Source organism: Mastomys coucha, chromosome X (assembly GCF_008632895.1).
Source record: "Mastomys coucha isolate ucsf_1 chromosome X, UCSF_Mcou_1, whole genome shotgun sequence".
NCBI classification, from domain to species: domain Eukaryota; kingdom Metazoa; phylum Chordata; class Mammalia; order Rodentia; family Muridae; genus Mastomys; species Mastomys coucha.
The window spans coordinates 135,269,390-135,279,835 of NC_045030.1; the positions used below are offsets into that span (position 1 = coordinate 135,269,390).

Sequence of the window (10,446 nt, forward strand, 5' to 3'; positions counted from 1 at the left end):
AAAAAAAAAAAAAAAAAAAAAAAAAAAGCCCTTTAGATATCTAGCAAATCCCAGAAGGTTTAGGAAAGAATTAAATACATTTTTATTTATTTTTGTTCTGAGGTCAAATTTAGTTATTTCATTCCAGTTACTTCAAAAACCCCGAGACAGGTTAAATGCAAAAAGCATCAGCTCCAAGGCCCAAAGTAAACACTCCATATTGACTGAAGTCTCAATTTCAAAGAAAGAAATTTCTCCACCAGAAGCATGTCACACAATACCAACTTATGATGATTAAGGCCAATACTTTTAAAATAAATAAATAAATAAATAGAAGTTTTAGAAAATGAACCAGACCAAGCCAGGATCAATGCATCTGCCACCATAGTAAAAAACTAAGCATCGTGGAGCTTTTACGCTAAAGCAGTGGTTCTCAACCTGGGGGTCGAAACCGCTTTGGGGGTTGAACAACTATTTCACAGGGGTTGTCTGAGAACATCAGAAAACACAGATATTTATATTTTGATTCATAACAGTAGCAAAATTACAGTTATAAAGTAGCAACACAAACAATTTTACAATTAGGGGTCCCCCACAGCATGAAAGCTGTATTAAAGGGTCACAGCATTACGAAGGTTGAGAACCACTGCTCCAAGGTTTTATAAAATTGTTAAATGAGCCAATCTGAAAATCAACAGTCAACTGTACAAATACTATTTTACTCTCATTTTCGAGTCACGTATTATTTAGGAGTAAATTCAACATCAACTAAAGATTTAGTTTATACTTTTGATTTAGTGTTTGATAGATGCAACTGTGGGCAAAATCACATTAAACAGACTTTAACATTAAACAGATTAAACAGGTAAGAGTACGTGCTATACTTTAAAAGGTCATATTTCTCCATAGAGGTTGCATCACCAAGATTTGAATAAAAGGGTGGAGTCCTTTATAACAAATATTTCACACACCATTATATTCTGACTTTGAACCATGAGAATCTTCATACTACAGTACAGAATGAACACCTACCTATATTTGGCAAAGAACATGAGATTTTAAGGAATGCATTACAATGTAATTTGCTTCACAGATTAACATTGAAACTTAGAAAATGTTAACATTCTAAGACAATAAATGAACTGAGGTTAGCTAGCAAGATCTCTTGCTATCAGATAATGTGCAGCATCAAATCATTCCATAAAAATATCTATCTATCTATCTATCTATCTATCTACCTACCTACCTATTTATTTCAGACTCCCTGGTCTGTCTTGTAAACTCAAATTGTTACCCTGCAAACAATGATCATTTTAACCAAGACAAAATAACTTTTATCAAATTTGAAACTCTGTTATTAAAACAGAAGAAAACACAACAAATTAAAACCTTGGAGAATGGATGTGTGTACAAGCACACACACTGCCCTTTTCCAACATATACAGATAACAAGTTATTTGTTTTGCTTTAAAGTACTCTATGATAACAACTGATCTTTAAGTGCATCCCTCAGAAGATCACCCAAACCTATTTGCTGCATCACCTGGAGGGGTGTTAAGTCCTGAAGTCGCCATCCTGCCAGTCTCTTCCCAGCTTTTCCCAGGAAAGAAAGCACCCCAGCAGCCATGGTGAAGATGCTCTCTCATACTCTAGTGTGAGCTCCCTCCCTCCCATAATGCCTTAAAAAGATCCCCAGCAGGCATCAGATGTTTCAACTAGGTCATAGGTTGGTATAATTGGGATCCTAGCTCTGTATGTTGAAATATGGAGATTTATGCGCCAGACTTAGACTGCCTACACACTTCACATCTATATGTCTCGGACTCATTTTGAAGGGATAAGACACAATTGATTGTAAATATGTTTATCTCTTCAGTTATAATTTAAGACATGGTAAGGAATGTGGAGGAGAAATATACTAGAAGGTGGCACCTACTGGCAAAGCATGCTACTACAATCCAACTTCATTAACCAGGAAAACATCATAGTCAGTCAAGGAGAAAGGGAGACCAGGATACAAGAGATAATCCCCCAATGCTACTTTTACTTTCACGATTCATTACAAGTGCTTTGGACATTAAAAACAAAACGCTGAATTCTTGGGAAAGTTAGCATGTCTACACTGAGGTCAGGACTATAATTCCACTTGGTTCTTGCTTCTTATATTCATGTGCCTTACCTGGCCCGTATCTCACCAAGAAGAGTAAGGCAAAGGCCATAAGGAAATTATTTTTATTTTGAAACCTGTTCTGAGATAGCTGGAGCAAAGTTACGACTCCAAAGTGCTAAAGGGCAGTGTCTGAAAACATCTGAACGTAACTGGCCAGGAGTTCAGCCAACTTGCTGACAATTCCTAACTCTTCACCTTGAGAGTATTTCTACCCAAGCCTAGATCAATTGCTGTGTGTCAGTTGCTATAAATGTGTAACTGTGTGCTTAGATAGGAGTATAATGTGAAAAAGAAGATAGACCTCTCTGGAGAGATAACCACAGAGGCTTGATATACTGACACCCTCTACCCCCACTCCGCCGCCAATGGCAGCAATCTCTTTTCCAAAGGAAATGCTAAGCTTACTGATGTGATATGCTACCTACTTTATCAACCAAGCGGTAACACAGAACCTTAGGAAACAGAAAGCTAATTCTGGCCTCCACTGTGGCCACACTTAAGATTCTTCTAGTGCAAACAAACGAGTGGCCATTGATTTAGACGGGTAAGAACAATCAATCTTCTGAATTTCTTCAGGCTTGGAAATCAGTCATTAGCATGGAAGAACTACTTCATCTTCTGTTTCAAGTTCATAGCTTATGAACGATGAAACCAAATTCTCAAAGACCAGAAATACTAGACAGGCAATGTCAGAGCTGCTGAGCTGTCAAGTCAGAAACAAATGAGCCTGTCATTTCTCATCTATAAAATTAGAAAGTTGGATTCAGATTTCAACACATCAAGTTTTGCTTTTAAAGATAAGGGTAATGAATGACACAGAGGTCTTTTGTTGCCAGGTATGGGTGTTAAAAATACCCCCTACCACTTACTATGCCCATCATTTTATAAAGTAAACGCTTACCTCTTCGAATAAGAGCAGCATAGCCTTTACAAAGACGATGGCTAGCATTAAATAGAGAATTCATGCCTACTGTTCCTTTTTGTCCTGCTTCCAAGTAGACTAGTAAAAACATCTCCACTGTGTAACACCGGCCTAAAAATCTACATTTGGGAACCACTGAGCTAGGTAATTTTCAAGTTCTAAGTCTCAAATAGTAAGACTTCAAGCGTTCTGTTGCATCTGACTTTCCACATCATGGTCCAGAAATACTATGCACCTTAGTGAAAGACAATATTGATATTTAAATGTATGCACATCAGATAAATATTTATAACCATTTGACAAATAACCAGTAAAGGTACAATAAGCTTCAATTTCTGAGATGTGCTTAAAGGGCTATAAACAACCGGCAATTGTGTGCTTTCTATGCAGCCCATTTTACAGACAAGAAAGCCATCCAGGCTGCCAAAACCAGTAAAACTTGGCCACCTCAGTACTCAAAATTGAAACTCTGATGTCTAGCGCCACTTTGAAATATGACTCAAAGAAAGGATATGATTATTGTTCCCCTTCTATGGTTCCCCTTGAGTGAAAGATGGGTGAAACTCTAGAAATTATATAAAGTAAATATATTTGCCCATTTTACTTTCCCCAATATTGCCTTTCAACATGATAGATATTGGTAAGCTCTTCCCTTAACAGCCTCAAAGTGGGGATACAATTATACATTTTAAGTCCTGCAGGACACATACTTACAGATATCTTCTTTCACTTTTAAGAACAGGTGTATCTCCCGTGATCTGACTCTGCAGTGAGAGACAACATTTATTAGTACTGTGACATGGGACATGAATCTTTGCAAAAGAAAAGCAGGTGATAGCTCACATTTTCTGTGCCTCTTAGCTCAGACTAAGACAGTTACTAAGGGCAAAATAATAAACTATTAAGATGAGTGCCTGATTCAAAGTAGTAATAACAGAGTTCAAGCAAGGGAGATTCTGAATGCTTGCGAGACCATGCCAAACACACAAAACAAGGTTTGCGACCCCCAGATTCTTCAAAAATGTAGAACAGCTCTTGAAAACTGTGTGATCCTCCTAGGTGTAGCTGACAGAAGTGAGCCGACTTCAGCTGTAGTTATTCATGTGTCTCTCTGGGAAAACCCATTTTTGCCATGTGTGCCTTGTCCTTGTGACTGAACACCTTACTCATGTGAATCTTAACTCTCAGAGTAAAAATTGTTCGATGCTCTAATAAAGTTAGCTATTGCATGAGACTTAGTCTCCCTCTTTTTTTAAAAAAAGATTTATTTATTATGTATTTATTATAAGTACACTGTAGCTGTCTCCAGACGCACCAGAAGAGGGCATCAGATCTCATTACGGGTGGCTGTGAGCCACCATGTGGTTGCTGGGATTTGAACTCATGACCTTCGGAAGAGCAATTGGTGCTCTTACCCACTGAGCCATCTTACCAGCCCATGTCTCCCTCATTTTTAAACCCTGCTCCCCCAGGTTTACCCAACCAGAGTGGGACAAGTAAAGCAGCAACACCTAGCACCAAATAGGCAAATAAAGTATGTAATGAAAGGCTACCTAACAGAAGAAAAGGAAAGCAAATCAGAGTTTCCTACACGAGAGAACTAATCCAGAACTCTCCCAGAGTCTCCCCCTACAAAACAGCACCCTCTGCTCAGTCATTCTTGTCAAATAAATTAAGGAGGAATTGAATACAGGAAACCTAAATAGGTTATCACAAGCAGGTCAACTGACAGATGATGAGAAAGAGAGGATTCTGGTAAAATTAAACAGCAAACTTACTCAGAGTTTTTCATGAATATACAAGTGTTTTTAATAAGAAAGGTGAAATAGCTTAGCTTAGCAAAATTTTCACACACTGAAAGCATATAATATGGTTTGTTTTCTACTGGGTAAATAGCCTGGTAATATGGAAAAATACACTGTCAAATGTTTGCAGTTATGCAAGAAAAAGAACTGAGAAATTCTAATTCATCAAATGCAAGGGAGAAAAACCACATCCATAATGCTAACGAGAGAGTTAACAAGCAAATTTTTCCAAACAAGATCCCAAAATGTTACTAATACATAGCAGTGCTGTTAAACTTCAGATAACCTCATCCTTGGGAACAGACTCAAAAAGCAAATCATTACAGTGTTTGCTTTGGGCCCTCTCTGTAAGTAAATCAGTCTGTTAACCAATAATTTAAAAACATTCTTTGAAAAGTCAAGTAAATACTGAACATGTGATAGTATCTATTGGACGCACTCCAGTTATGAGCTGGTCTCCTGTATTTAATATCTGACGCATCAATATTAGGTTGAAAATAAGATGTTTCAGAGATGAGTGGAAAAATATTAGGGAAATCAGTACATTGCTTTCAAACCTAAAAGTGAACGCAAGCCAGGCCAATTCAAAACAATTTAAGCAATAGTGGTTTTTTTATACATCTTACTAAGGAAATAGATATAATCCTCTATTGATAAGTGTTTGAGAATTTTTTTAAAAATCTCCTATCATGAAATAAAGCTTAAAAGTTTAAAATATTGATGTCTAAAACAATTACAGGGGCTGGTGAGATGGCACAGTGGTTAAGAGCACCAACTGCTCTTCCGGAGGTCATGAGTTCAAATCCCAGCAACCACATGGTGGCTCACAACCATCCATAATGAGAAACAAAGAACCTAGGGGCTGGATTAAATGGGGCCGGAGCAAGAGGGAGAAAGGGAAGGGAAACAATTACAGTCCCTATTATACATGCATATTTGAGTTATACATATTCACAACATTTATACTAAAATATTAAGTCTAGCTGTTTTAATATTTGTATGCTTTTCATATTTTCATGCAAATTCATTATCTTCCAATGTATTCCATAAAATAAGAAATATATAATTGGGAGCTGGATAGAAGGCCCAGTGGTGGCTAAAAAGTTCTTACTGCTCTCGCACAGGACCTGAGTTCAGTTCCCAACACCCATATTGGGTGGCTTACAAGCATCTGTCACAATGTCCTCTTCTGGACTCCATGGCAACTGCCCATACCCACAAATCAGGGAATGCCAGAACAAACAGGAAAAACAAAATGAAAGTTGAATGTGGATATTGCATGGTCTCAAAGTATCTACTCAAATATATATTGATAAAACATATTAATATTTATTACAAATAGAAAAAAAGACAGGTATGGTGGCATACACCTTAAGGAGGAGGTGGAAGGTACAAGACAAGCCAATTCTACATGGCAAGTTCCAAGTCAGCCAGGGCTACATAGTAAGACCCTGTCTCAAACAAGCAAAACAATAATGTACAGATGTAATTTTGTTAAGTTAACAAGCAAAAAGTATCTACTTGTATTAGGTCTCAAAGAAACCATTAGCTATCTGAAAAACTGTTAAAATGCGGGTCCTTGGAAGTGCTCTTGTTTTAGAGACTTTAATTCACACCCTACCCAGAATTGTGTCTCAAAGGTGCCTTTAAGCCGGACGGTGGTGGCACATGCCTTTAATCCCAGCACTTGGGAGGCAGAGGCAGGCGGATTTCTGAGTTCGAGGCCAGCCTGGTCTACAGAGTGAGTTCCAGGACAGCCAGGGCTATACAGAGAAACCTGTCTCAAAATAACAAAAACAAAACAAACAAACAAAAAGGTGCCTTTAGTAGGAATACTTTCACTGGCACAGGCTAAAATGCCTACTCCTCTTTGAAACTCCTAAAGCTCTCCAAATAGTCCTTAAGTTAAATGATCTAAATTGCAAGGTCCTATTACCTCTGTATTCCCGAGCCTTGTAAATAGCATCAACTACCTAATAGGATGGATAACAGAAACTAACTCCTGGTACCAGCCATTACTTTTTTCCTCACAGTTCACATCATCCTTGATTTGTTTTGAACTATTTTTTTTAGATATGATGCTTTTTAAATTCTTTTCAACAGACATTTTAAAAACATACTTAAGACAAAAGTTTATTGCTATATTTTAAAAAGATAAGAATACATTTTAGCTAAACAAAATCTTTCGAGCTTTAGTGTTGACTCAAAAAATTATTTTTCATGCTAAAACTATATATGGATTGCATATCATAACACAGTAAATATTTCTTTGCATGGTTAAATCTGCAGTATATTATTTATCAACATTGAAACCGTATTTACCTTATATACTAGAACCATATCTTTATCTAAGCTCTACTGACAGTCTAGTTTTAATGCCAAAAGAAACTCATCCCAGCTTGTTAAGTCTATTATAACCTATTATTTTACATAACTTCTCCCCCAGGCAATTAGGACACAGCAAGCTACTGCTTTATTAAGTGTCTAGACTACAAGGTAAGTTCCAGACTTCAACTGAGACAAATTATGGACAAATTCCACTCCTTATTAACAATGTTGGAGAATTCGGAAACCAAATAAGCAGTTATTTTAGGTATAACCTTTCTGTGTAGCACTTGGCAGTCCTAATGCCCCAGCCTCCTCAGTGTTATGATAACAGGCCACAAAACACCTGAAAAAATACTAGAATAGAAAGAAGTGAACTCAGTTTAAAAGAGAACTCCTCATAGATACACCAGGAGGCCATATTATGCTAAGAGAAATAAGACAGGCATAGAAGTACCACAGAATCAAAAATAGCTAAATTCATAGAAACAGAGGATAGAACAGTAGTGTACCAGGATCTGGGGGAAAAATAAGGTTGTAGCAGTCAAAGAACATAGTTTCAGTTATGCAAGATAATTCCTAAAGATCTATTCTGCAATATGGTGACTAGAGATAACAATACTGTCTTGTACACTTAAAAATTTTCAGAGAGAATTTCTGAGAAGTATTCTTGTCACCCAGATGCAAAGAATAAGATGAGAGGAAAATTCAGAGGGCGATGGGCTGGTTTATTGTACAGACTGTGGCGATGATTTTGTGGTATACACTCATCTGTAAACTTATCAAGCTGTACATATTAAATATATTCAACTTTCAGGTATTGGTGGCTCACACCTCTAATCCCAGAACAGGAGGCAAAGGCAGTTGAACCTCTGTGAATTTGAGGCCAGCCTGATCTACAAAGCTAGCTCTAGGATGGCCAAGACTACACAAAGAAATCCTATATTACAACACACAAACATACATACATTCACTCATTCATTCATTCATTCATTCATTCTCTCTCTCCCCCCCTTCTCTCTCTCAACTTTTATATATCAATCATGGCTCAGAAACCTTAAAAGATAGGATATTAATTCTTGTCTATTTATAGAACAATTGTGTGTGTAGCTATGATAGCTCTCCAACTTACAATGAACCTAAATGAGCATGTGCAGCAGTGAGCATGCAGAACAAGTCTACCCATTTCTCGATCAAGAAAGCCTTTGAGTACACATTTCTTAAGATAGTTCACTTGAAGGAGTTTGACTTGTTCTGCTACCAGTGGCAGATCCTCCTTGTCTGTTTTGAAACAACCACTAGGTGGAGGAAGCTTTTCATAGATAAACACTGCCGTTACATCACACCAACTCAAATATCCTAGACAATAAACTGCAGCACGGCAGGCACTGAACTAAGTTGCTGCCTGGCACAAGTGTGCTAACCCCCATGGATGAGTCTAGATTTCCCAAGCTTTCACTTAATATATTAAAAATCTGAATAATACTTCAAGGTAGTATGTGTTACTTGGTGAGAAAATACTACAGTCATGTCCTTCCATAAACTTTGTAGGATTTTTTTTTTTATCCAGAACACACATAAAAGATGTCTTCAATAGCTATGATCATAGAAATGACTAATATAATGAGCAATAAGTGATTAGAATTTTAGGAAAATATTTATGACTTCCTCTGTAAACTAATAAAAATAAATCTTTAGAAACAGGGTCTTATAGCTTAAAATACAGCCTACTCTTCAAAGTGTCACCAGCTCTTTACAGTCTAGTATTTACATTACTGTGCATCTACTTCCAGTTCTGCTTGAACAATTTTTATTTGATAAAACAGGTAAGACTAAATTATAGTTTCATCAAATATAGGGCCAACTAAAATAAACTGATGCGATCAAGGTCAGATAAAAAGGAGCTTTTTAAAATATGATGTTAAAGAGGATAGAAATTGGCCAGGTGTGGTGGTACTTGCTTTCATCTCAGCACTCAAAGAGGCAGATCTCTACATTCAAGGCTAGCCTGGTCTGCATAGCGAGTTCCAGGACAACCAAGGGCTATAGAGAAACCCTGTCTCAAAAAGAGAGTAGGGTATAAGCTTGAACATGTTTTATAAAAAGAATTTGGTGGGGGCTGGAGAGATGGCTCAGCAGTTAAGAGCACTGACTGTTCTTCCAGAGGTCCTGAGTTCAAATTCCAGCAACCACATGGTGGATCACAATCATCTGTAATGTGATCCGATGCCCTCTTCTGGTGTGTCTGAAGACAGCTACAGTGTACTCATACACATACAATGGATCTTAAAAAAAAAATGGCAATGTGTATTAAGAGGCCTTAACACACATTGTTATTAACTCACTTCATGACCTTACTCTAAAAATGTCTTTAGGAAATAATGAGAGATGGAGATGCACACATACACACATTAAAAAATAAAGTGAAATACAGCCACTGTGGTCGAGACAGCAGGAACATGAGGAAAGACTTCAAACTGAGATTGGTAAAATAATGATGTGTTCATGGTATCAACTATTCTACAATCACCAAACACACCACAGTTAAAGAATGGAGAAAAGAGGAGAAACTCAAGGGCAGGCGCAGCATTTTAAATTTTATTCTTAAATTTGTCCTAGATGTGTTTAAAGCTTCCACAGAGAATATAGTCCATGTTTCACTAATAATAAGGAAGACTTTCAGTTATTTCTAACTTAGGCTGATACATTTCTCTGTGTTCATAAATGACACTTAATATATCCCCAAAGGTATTTGAACCAACTTAGGAGAATAAGTGATATTTAAAAAGAAACCAAATGCTGATTTCAAATATACTAATACAAGTAGATTGAATGCTTTCTTTTTTGTCTTTTTCTGTTTTTTTTTTAGGGGGTTGGGGGTGAGGGGTTCAAGATGGAGTATCTCCCTGTAGCTCTGACGGTCCTGGAGCTCACTCTGAAGACCAGGCTGGCATCAAACTCAGAGATCTGGCTGCCTTTGCTTCTCAAGTGCTGGGATTTAAAAATGTGCACTACCACCACACGATATTTCCATTTTTCAACCAGATTCAAAGTCAAATAAACATATTTTTTCCTATTATAACTATAATGCTGCTTGCTAAGACTAAGCATCCTTGCCATTTCCTATGTTAAAATGGGAAACAAAGGCATGATGTTGCTGTGGGTCCGCGGAAGAGTGCTTACCTAGTAGGCCAAGGGCCTCATTTTCATCCCTCAGCACAAATAAATGAACAAATACTAGCAAA

The 10,446-nt window shown here is 37.2% G+C and overlaps 1 protein-coding gene across 1 annotated transcript in view; it reads right to left on the minus strand.

The window, feature by feature from the left end:
- The window catches only part of Acsl4 (acyl-CoA synthetase long chain family member 4), a 67,916-nt gene that overhangs the window by 37,697 nt on the left and 19,773 nt on the right, over positions 1-10,446 (minus strand). The window contains exon 2 of the mRNA XM_031378208.1: positions 3,786-3,835. The gene's annotated coding sequence lies outside the window, so the exon portion shown is untranslated. The remainder of the gene's footprint in view (positions 1-3,785; positions 3,836-10,446) is intronic.